We start from the raw sequence: 12168 nt of genomic DNA on the forward strand, positions 1-12168 counted from the left end.
ACCCTACACCGAGATCCTGAGGGAAGCATTTGAAATTAATCAAAAAGAGGATGGGATATCTCAATGTAATCTGATGGGCTTTCTTTAACACCTGGCTTTGGATAACCCCAGCACTTTTACCCCTAATACTTTGCTGCAGTTATTTAAAACTTTAGACAGCAAGTTATTTGGTTTTACTTTTAAAGCACCAAACCAACAAACCAATGAAAATGTTCAAATGGATTCTGTATAGGCCTTATAAAATGCCACCATCAGAGTATATCAATATTAAACTTTGCTCATTTCCAAGTACAATAAATTCTTTGTTGGCCTATCCTACACAGTCTTTCCGTATTTTCCTCTTTCTTATTTTCGGTTTAGTCCCTTTATTAATCTGGTGTCACCACAGCGGAATGAACCACCAACTTTTCCAGCATATGTTTTACGCAACGGATGCCCTTCCAGCTGCAACCCATCACTTGGAAACATCCATACACACTCATGCACACTCATAGACTAAGCCCAATTAAGCATACCCAATTCACCTATAGCGCATGTCTTTGGACTTGTGCGGAAAACAGGAGCACCCGGAGGAAACCCACGCGAACGCAGGGAGAACATGCAAACTCCTCACAGAAATGCCAACTGACCCAGCCGAGGCTCGAACCAGAGACCTTCTTGCTGTGAGGCGACAACGCTACCCACTGCGCCACTGTGCTGAGCAGCTACTGTGGTGGTCATGGAGGAGTGGAGAACAGGAGACTTATCCGTGTGACGCTCCAGAGACCGACGAGTCTTCGCTGAGGCCAGCTTCCAGCCTCCGCCGCTGAGACTGCAGCTCTGCACAAGACGCTTGGCCAGCGGAGAAATTAAAATGGTCGTGCCCAACTGAGTCTGGTTTCTCTCAAGGTTTTTTTCTTCACTTTCGCCAATTAGTAAAGTTTTTTTTCCCTCTTCGCTGTCGCCACTAGCTTGCATGGTTCGGGATCTGTAGAGCTGCGCATCGTTGGATTTGCTCTTCAGTGTTTGGACTCTCAGTAGTGATTATTAAACCACACTGAACTGAGCTAAACTGAACTGAACTTAAACACTGAAAACTGAACTACACTGTTCCTATTTACTATGATATTTTATGTGAAGCTGCTTTGACACAATCTACATTGTAAAAGCGCTATACAAATAAAGGTGAATTGAATTGAATTGTGTCGCCTTTCCATATTTTCATTAAAATGTAAATTTATAATCAATGAATCAATGACAGTACCTAGGTACTTATAACTTTCCACCAATTCAATCTGGTGGTTATCAACCATAGCATCTAAAACTACATCACAGAAAGGTCAATGACATCTCCTTCATTTTCTCTGTGTTCAGAAGTAGACCAGCCTCTCAACACCAACAACAGGTCCATGTTCTTTTTATTTTTCTGCAATAAATATAGTGATATGAATACAGTTTCACTAGACAGTTTGATTAGCACAATTTGATGGTCTTCTGGGGAGTTAACAGTATTCAGGTAGAGAAACTGAATAGTCAGTGCAAAAAATGCTTTTCTTACATTGCTTCATCTCATTCTGAATATTTAAGTAAAAATCAAGTAAAAATATTGTTTTATTTTAAAACAAGTCAAATTATCTGCCAGTGCTGTATGTAAAAAAGAAAAATCTTGTTTTTATTTTAAATGTAGATAATCGTTTATATTCCTTATAAATACAGTAATTAAATTCAATTCTCTAGCTCTGGTCAGTTATAATTCAGACTCAACGTTGCATATCTTGCAATGTGACTACTGTGAATACGCACATTGTGATATCGATGCTAAAACGATATATAGACCCTTTTCACATTTCCACGTTTCTCAGCATCAGAAGTCATCATAGTTGGGTAAACTTGAGCGCAATGAATGGGAGAGTACAACAATTTATTTATACTCCTATTTGCTGAAATAATAAAAGAAAAATGCCATGATGACGTTATTAGACTTTCAGAAAAAGGAAAAAAAAAAATGTGCGAGACTGATGATGGCAGCCAGAGGAGAGTATAACGTCAAATTTAGTCTCAGCCCCATAGACGCTGCATTAGAAACACCTTGCTTAAGCAGTAATTTGTTTTTTGTAATTTGATGCAAAGACGATATAATACAGACATATATAAATACATAATAATCTTCATACATTTAAAAAAAATCTAAATATTAAAAACTTTCAAGGATTTAAGATTATGATGTCGTTAAACGTGTCATAATAATTTTAAGAAAAGGGTCCATTGTGCAGCTATATTTCATTCCGTGGCAGAGATTTGTCAAATCCCAGAGTGATGTGAGAAGCCTCCACTGGGAAAAGAAAGAGAGAGAGAGAGAGAGAGAGAGAGAGAGAGGGAGGAAAAAAGAGAGTATATGCATAAAGAATGACAGGGAACTGGAGCGGCAGCAGGCATAGCCTACGTACCAGCAGATACAAGCTTCCCTTTCCTCAAATTGAAATCTGAACTTCTAATGAACAAGTGATTTCCTATGGAAGTTAGTGCCACAAAGAGTTCAAAAGCAAGGACTCTTGAGAAGTGTGGGAGCAGAATATTTAAACTAGCGTTTTGAGGTTTTGTTGTTTGAGTCATTCATGTTGCATTATTAAAAAACTAAATGAATATTGGTCAGTGCAAATGAGTCAGGTTTAAAATAAATGAGGTGAAAGCAGCCATTGGAAAGTTCTCTTGAGAAAGTTGTGACTTAACAACGTCAAGTATTTACCTCTATTGTTTTCATAAATTTGGTTTGGTAAACCATATCAAGGTTCGTTGAGTAAGATAAATTGTCAGTAGTGTTTGTGTATATGTCCTGGTCCTCCAGGTTGGGGCTTGAGCATTGGGCTAACAACCCACCTCATAAAATAAAAATAGATGTTATGAAACACCAATATATGGTGCGGCTAAATATCAGCTTCGATATAAAATGGCCCTGGGAGTAAGTAAACCTCATCAAGACACACAATGGCCTTACATACATTTTCCTCATCAAACTTTTGTGTTTTGTATTATAAGCCTGAAACAAGTAATAGTTTAATAAACAATCAAATCATTCTGAAATCATTTTAAAAAAATGTTTTAATACTAATACTAAACATCTGAGGAAAAATGATCATACATCTCTATCTCTGCTGTCACACTTTGAATCAAAGTTTAATTATATATTTCATGACTAACTGAAAAATGAAAGCATTGTTTCACTTTTGCTGTACAACACGTCATCTGGAAATTAATGTCTGTGCAGTACTTGTACATTATTTATTATTAAAACATTTGGTGGGTCTGACAGCTCTCATATTTGTTTATTGATTTTGTTAAATCTTTCTGAAATTCAGAAAATAACTGCAGATATCTTTTACAGAAAATAAAAATATAATATGAATACATTAATTGATACAAAATAACAAACTGATATAATATTAAATATAATAATATTTAAAATTTTTATAGTTAATTTCAATTCTAAATATACTAATATTGAGTGATATAGTTAACCAGCAACTAAGTATGCAAATCTTTCAATTTTCAGATACGGGTAATATTCAAAATTTGTTCCAACAGAACTTTAGGAGTGTTGTTCACATGTGTAAACGTTCTCTAGGTCTGTTATGTACAAACACAAAAGCATATAAACTGGCAAAGCGTATATTTGTAAAGGTTAAAAGAGGAAATGATTGATTGTTCTCTTCGACCTGACAGGAAGCAGACGCTGGACTTCCTGTAAGCCTTGCACTGGTCACTCTAGGGAGCCAGTGCTGAGATGCTATTCAAACAATGGATGAAGATGAAGATGAGGGAAGAAAATGGAGAGAAGGCGGGTGAATGAAGAACAGAATAAACAGAAGAACGTCTATGACGACAATGATGAAGTCGAGGTTTGTGGGAAAAAGCTAAACCTGTTGATCACAATGAATGTACGACACCATAAAAAGCAATACAACTAATTTTTTCACATTCTCTGAAGAAAATGTGAGTGCTTGCCTATGAAAGAGGAACAAGCAAAGTCCTACAGTATGTTTATAAAATGTCCTTTTAGAAAGTGTCTCATTAGGAAAAGTGTTCCATTAAAATAAACAGAAAAAATATATAAAACACAAAATACCATTGGTTCCATTAATGTTTTTGTACATCGATTTGCGGATGGAGACACAGCACTAAATAGATATATTCTGTAAGAGTCTCCTTCACATTTTAAATACATTGTATTGTAAAATTACTGTATACTGAACTATAAATGGCAAATTAGCTCCTGCGACAAGAAAAAACAAGTCTGCTCTATCATCATGCTCTATCATCATGCTCTATCAAGTGACATACATTGTGTATTATAACGCCTTCATGTTATCAAATCTATTATTTCAGTCCCCACTTGCAGTTTATTACAAGAATGGTCAGGCAGGCAACAGTCAACAGGGTCAAACAGGTACATGCAGAGCAATCCAAAGTCGTGGTCAAAGAACAGGCGAATAGTCGGTACAGGCAGCAATAAATCAAAACGATAACACAAGGCAAAGGGTCAAAACATGGCTAGGCTAGACAATGGAAAACACATCGGAATCGTGACAAAACAGTCAACAAGACTCAGCAAAGTCTGTGTGTTTGTGTGCTGTATATATGGTCCATGCAATCAGTTCTTGAGTAACTCCCAGCTGTGTGAGTGTAATTAAAGAACCGGAACAGGTGTGAGTATGTAATGCATGACAGGATTTGTAGTTCTATTGGTGGCAGATTTGTAGTTCTCCCGCGATCTGTACGGACTAGATCGCCGGTGATTGAGACAGGCATTAGTTACTATGAACATTTAAATGGATCATTTGGTACAATGCACTTATACTGTACATACATTTTTTTACATTGTACTAATATTTTTTAAATGGTCTGCACATAATTACATCTGAAATTAATTTCTGTAATTGCATTCATAATTACACTTTTGACCGATACCTACTCCATTAAACTACTACCCATATCACCAAACCACTCCCGTAAACCTCACCCCTAAACAGACATGTTCTATAAATCATGACATGTTCTATAAGTTGTTTTTGTCAATGCTCACAGAGCATTGATTTATATCATTGCTTCATTAAATACACTTAAAATATGTATAAAATACAATAAAATATATTTAGAATACAATAAAATAATAATCATAAAAGCGTTTCAAAATGATTTCATTGAAGAACCATTTTGGGTTATTAGTTTTGTAGGCCTTTAATTGTCTATTATAGTATTTTAAAATTGTGTACTATTTAAATAAGCAATTATCATTTTCAGAATCTCAAACCCTAAATATGACTTACAATAAAATTAATGTTTACCTTATTGAGCACCATTAATACAGAAGACATGAAGCACGGATGGAGGGTTAAAATAGTAAGTAAGATAAGGTGGAGGTTGACCACCATTTAGATGCTGTGCTTCAAAATATGATTTTATCCCACCACCACAGAAAACAATGTTATCAGAGGATATGACAAACTAATACCATGAAAAACAATCTCTGCGAATTCCTGCTTTCTTTCCACCTCAATCCTCAATTTCTCTCTCTTCCCTTCATTCTCTCTGTCCCTGTGCCTTCATAGCATTCTACCAATATCTCACGGCAATTTGTAACTTTTTGATTTAGTGGTTAATTTGTATGAATGTGTACAATCTCATTTGTACAATTTGGTATGATTTGCTCATCCCCAAATGATGGTTGTGTTTAGGGATAGGATTTAATTTTCTGCCATGCTTCCTTTTCAAAAACTGAACATTTTCGTACAACTTAACATGTATGAATATGTACGAATTAGCCACTAAACTAATAGTTAGTTAATAGTTAATAGTTACATTTCCTTGTGAGATCAGACTGGAGATTCACAGAAATCAAAAACGCTTAAATGTTTACAAAATATTTACAATAACATAAAACATTATAAAAACGATCAAATAATAATTAAAAAATTAAAGCAACTCATTGAATAAATCAGTAACCTCTAGATGTGCACCTATTTATATTAATATATTATATTAATATATTAATATATTCATTTTGTTACATAAAATAACCAATTTGCATGCTAATAATTAGAATAGACTAAATTTCAGGACTTGATCATTTCACATTTGAATAGATTTGATTGAAAATGACTTTGTATGTGCATTGTGTCTGCATGTTTAGTCATGACCCTGCCGTTGTTAAAACCATTCATTAACAGTTTTTACGAACTCTCTGTATTCTATATGAATTTAGCTAAAGCATACATAGACACACAACTTTCGACATGTCTAGGAGTGCTGTCTAAAGCTGACTCCTTTTCCTGTGTTTGTGTCTGAGCACTGAAATCCATGTTTCAGCTCCAGTGCAGAAAAACAGAACATCTACCCGTCCAGCTTCCTTTCTCTTAGAATAACGTCTGTCAGTCTCCTTCTTTCCTGGACCGATTTTCATAGTGTTGATTGCTGTGTTTCTGTAGGGGTGGAGTGTGCCTTAAAAAAGTGCTTCATGCATCCATGCTTGAAGTTATATGTCGACACAATAATTATATAAGCAGCTCATAATCAGAAATGTAATGAGTGTTGAAAAGGAGTGATGAAGAAATGACTGTATGATCTGAGTGAGTTATGCTGTGGAAATATTTAAGGTGATTTGATTACAGATGTGTATTTGCAAATCTAATTATATAGCAGATATAAGTTGTTTGAGACAAAAAAACATAGCATGCAGTAAAAATATAAATTACTGCAACAAAAAACAAAAAAAAACTCATTAACTCACCTTCATGTCACTCCAAAACTGTAATGTATCTTCTTTTTTCTAGGTTTCCAAAAATAGTAGATGTCCAAATGTTCAGTCCATTGACTTTCACTGTATGGAGAAAAAATATAATGAGGCATTTCTCAAAATCACTTTCATATAGAGCGAATCACTATGGTGAACAAATGATGAGAGATCTTTATATTTGACATTTATGCTGTCTCTTTAAAGAAGAGATTTATGAATTGCTTTCTTCTGTTGAACACAAAACAATATATTTTAAATAATGCTGGAAAAAAAGCTTCCACTGACATATAGTAAGAACAAAAATAATACTATGGTCAGTGGTCAGTGACTGACCATATTTTTACCCCAACATTATTGAGTATATCTTGCTTTGTGTTCAACAGAAGAAACTCAAACAGGTTTGAAAGAAGTGGACGGTGACAATTTTTTTATTTTAGAGTGAACTATGCCTTTAAAATATATTCATGTTAACGCTCCATTTCTGAATTTTTTTGCAATGTCTTTGTTAATGTAAATATGTGTAGAAATTCAATGAAAGAATGTCAATAAATCATACGGACAGATCCATTATCATTAAATATTACTGATAGGGTATCATTGTCATGTCAGATTCATTGATATCTTTATGGCAAAAACCATTATTTATTCATTCGTTTTGCTTCGCTTAGTCCCGTTATTCATCAGGGTTCGCCACAGTGATATGAACTCACCAACTTATCCAGCATATGTTTTACACAGCGGATGCCCTTCCAGGCATACATACTCATTCACAAACATACAATTCACCTATAGCGCATAATAATAATAATAATAATAATAATAATAATAATAATAATTCTATATAGCGCTTTTCTAGACTCTCAATGTGTTTTTCACATTGGGAGAATCTTCTCATCCACCACCAGTGTGCAACATCCACCTGGATGACACGACGGCAGCCGTATTGTGCCAGATCGCACATAAGCTGATTGGTAGAAAGGAGACAGAGTGATGAAGCCATTTATGATATGGGGATGGTTAGGAGGCCATGATGGACGGAGGCCAGTGGGCAAATTTGGCCAGGATACCAGGGTTAAACCCCTACTCTTTTTCGAAGGACAACCTGGGATTTTTAACGACCACAGAGAGTAAGGACTTCGGTCTCATCCCAAAGACGGTGCTCATTGAGCAGCATAGAGTCCCCATTATTATACTGGGGCGTTAGGACCCACACAGACCGAGGTTAAACGCCCCCGCTGGCCTCACTAACACCACTTCCAGTAGCAACCTAACTTTCCTACCTGGTCCCCCATCCAGGTACTGACCGGGCGCAGCCCTGCTTACAGTGGCTTCAGTGGGCGACCATGTGACAGTTGCAGAGAGTTAGCTGCTGGCTATGTGAAATGGACTGTGGGGGAATCCGGTATGTGAAATATTAGTGAACAGTGCTAACCACCGAGCTACACAAAAAACAATTTAGAGTAATACAAATAATATAAATACAATAAAAACATTCAAACAGACACGAGACTTTTTCTGGCAATATTTGACTAAACAATTGTTAAAGTTCGTTTGCTACATTAAAAAAGTTTCTTCGACAGTGATAAATGTTTAACATGATACTGTATTACCAAGCATGCACTGAATAGAATATTCTCCTTTTGACAGACTCATTAGATTCCTATCAAAATGTTTTGTTCTTAAGGAAAAAAATCAGCTCATTTATGAAATAAAACACACACCTGTCGAGCACACTTACTGCTCTCATGACTGTTGTCTCAGGCACCCTGTTTGTAGAGAATATGATTGGTGCGTTCTGGCAAACAGAACAAAGCACCAACGTCAAGTACTTGTGTGACCCATTTTAAAAAAGCTCAGAGAAGTTCTCCAGACAACAGTATGACATGTGCAGCAGTCATCAGTGGGCTGGCAATGACGATGAGAATTGGTTTTGTGACGTCCTGGAAATAGACTCCGCATAAAGTGAACTTATCTTGAGAATTATCCTGTTTTTTTGACCATTTCATAGTCTACTTTATTCAATTAAATAGCCATTTCAGCCAGAATTTACTGTCACCTTTAATGCATCATTGCTAAATAAAAAGACTGAAATTCATTCTGAACACTAATGCACAATAAACAGAAGATAAAACACCAACTGCTAATTTAATTATTAAAAATTATAATAATAGAATAGAGGCATCATGGTGGCGCAATGGATAGCACGATGGCCTCACAGCAAGAAGTTCACTGGTTCAAGCCTCGGCTGGGTCAGTTGGCATTTCTGTGTGGAGTTTGCATGTTCTCCTCGTGTTCGTGTGGGTTTCCTCTGGGTGCTCCGGTTTCCCCCACAGGCCAAAGAAATGTGCTATAGGAAAATTGGGTAAGCTAAAATGTCCATAGTGTATGTGTGTGAATGTCAGAGTGTATGGATGTTTCCCAGTGATGGGTTGTGGCTGGAAGGGCATCCGCTGCGTAAAACATATGCTGGATAATTTGGGTTCACTTCGCTGTGGCGACCCCAGATTAATAAAGGGACTAAGCCGAAAAGAAAATATACAGTAAAAATGAATGAATGAATAATAGAATAATAGTTATTATGTCTTTATCTGATTTTTTTAATTCAAACATTTGTCATGTTTTAGTTTTAGAAAAGTATTTTGTATTGAAATATTTATAAGAAAAAACTTCTTCACTAATATTTCACATACTCAGACAGAATTATTAAGAAGAGGAATTAAGGATGCCTTTAGTTCTCTCTGTTTAAAACCCAGAGTCACTTGTCATCTCTTCACTTTTATCTTTTTTTGAATAACTTAATTCCATTTTTATTAAATTTATCCCAGTTTGCAAATACACATGCAAAGAAAAAGATAAAAACAACAACTGAAAAGCTCATCAATCAAACCCAAAATGGGCTAAAAAAATAAATAACAATTTCAACCAACAATTTACTTTGTGCATATTTTACCCACATTTAGGTTGAAATAACCCAACATTATTTTATTTCGTTATTTTTACATTTAATGTGATCCAACAGGGGGAGGGAGGTGAGGGGGTTGTGTTGGTATGGGGTATTATTTTCTTTTATTTAATGTGACCTATTTTATTTGAGTTATTTATATGTTCTGTTCTCTTTCTTTTCCTTCTGTAATTCTAAACTAAGGATTTTTCTGTCAACTCAGCTAATGTTTTACATACAGTTGAAGTCAGAATTATTAGCCCCTCTGAATTATTAGCCCCCTGTTTATTTTTTCCCCCCAATTTCTGTTTAACCGAGAGAAGATTTTTTCAACACATTTCTAAACATAATAGTTTTAATTACTCATTTCTAATAATTTATTTATTCTATCTTTACCATGATGACAGTACATGTATGTGTATGTAGACCAAGAATTATATATATATATATATATATGTGTGTGTGTGTGTGTGTGTGTGTGTCTGTGTGTGTGTGTGTGTGTGTGTGTGTGCGTGTGTGCATGTGTGTGTGTGTGTGCGTGTGTGTGTGTGTGTGTGTGTGTGTGTGTGTGTGTGTGTGTGTGTGTGTGTGTGTGTGTGTGTGTGCGTGTGTGCGTGTGTGCGTGTGTGTGTGTGTGTGTTTGCAATTGTAATATAATCACTTGTATTCAGTAATTATAGAAGGAAGTATTTTGTTTTAATTTATATATGCATAAGTAAAATGTGGAGGCTCTTTATATACTTGTAAACATTTATGTAAACATAATCTCCCAAATAAAATGAAAAAATGTGAACGTATATTTTCATATAATATACATATATACATAATATAACATATTTAACATATATAACATATTTTCAAGCAAAAACAAACAAACAAACTAACTAAAAGAATAATAAAATCTCTTGTTATGGATGTGCAGTGAATTTAGAGATAGGATATGAACTGGACAGCTCGATGCAGTCAGATTCCTGAATTGTCTTTGAATAGAGACACAGCTTACGGTTACCTTAGTACATTCTTCAAGTGTGGTTTTAGCAGACTTGAGAGTTTTCCATTTGCTTTTTTTACTTACTGTTTCTACATGACTCTAAATGATTGAGTTCACTGTGGCACAAAGTCATTACCAGCCCTTGGTACCATTTGGTGTTCCTTATGCCAAATGAGCATCACAATGCACTATATATAAAATGGACATATATACAAACACGCATGCACCCAGCAGCAAGGAGTACTCAAATCTAAAACATTCCCATCACACACACAGACAGAGCCCTGAGCAAGGGGGAACGAAACCTAAAAGATCGGCATTATATAAAGCTGACATATATCTCCTGGCTCTTGGCCTTTAAGCAGCATAAGCGATGAAAGAAAAATGAAGAGAGAGAGAGAGAGAGAGAGAGAGAGAGAGAGAGAGAGAGAGAGAGAGAGAGAGAGAGAGAGAGAGAGAGAGAGAGAGTGGTTATACAGCTCAGGCTTCTGTTTAAATTAATCTCAGTCAAGTTGGCTGAATTTCTTACAGTTGCCTTCTGGGATACAGTAGTCTAACAGGAAACAGGAGTGTGTGAATGAAGGAGAGAGAGCACACCTGAATGAAGAGAAGAGATCATGTGATCAGGTAAAACATTTTAATATCCTCTATCCTATGGATTTAACAATTTTTGCTAGAATATAGTAGATTTAGCTATTAATTAATAGATTTGTGAATGCATATTTTAAACAGTATCTCATGATTCACAGGTTTTTATGAACACATTTAAGTTACATTACGAGATTCAGCTCACTGCTTTAGCTTTTGATGTTGAAAATTTAACTCTGTAGTTCAGCAAAGTGAACTCTTGACTTTTTGTCATTTGAAACAGTGTTGTCTGGGTTGGGGTACCAAAAACAGGTAATAAGCAGTAATATTTCTCTTATTTTAAACATTTATTTTAAAACAAACATTTAAATATAATGCATCATACTTTTCAGCTTATAATAAATGTTTGGGGAAAATTAAAGCTACAAATATTAAGATATCTGTAAACTTTAACCAATGCAAAACTTGCTGTCATACTAGGATGTTGTGTTGTTGGCAGGATACATTTTTAATGTACATTTGGTGAGTTATGTGCCAAAAAGTAACTTTCATTTAACTTTCACAACTGAAAAGCTAACTTAGGCTCTATGGGAAAAACCCCTCTTTCTAATTCTAACATAAAAACATGCTCAGTAGATTTCTTGCATAACTAGAAATCCTATGAAACACGAAAGTAGAATCAAGCCAGATAAATTAATCAAACTAAAACTGAATGGTGCAAGTACATTTATGTTTTCCACTCCTCTTATAATTAAAATAATTAAATGCTGAACATTGGCAGAATGCTGTTTATTTTAGACAAAGAAGATATATTGGACCATCAAATGTATAAAACAATCAACAATTTCCAAATTTCCAAGGTCACAGCTTATTTCAAAT

This window comes from Danio aesculapii, chromosome 9 (genome assembly GCF_903798145.1).
Source record: "Danio aesculapii chromosome 9, fDanAes4.1, whole genome shotgun sequence".
NCBI classification, from domain to species: Eukaryota; Metazoa; Chordata; class Actinopteri; order Cypriniformes; family Danionidae; genus Danio; species Danio aesculapii.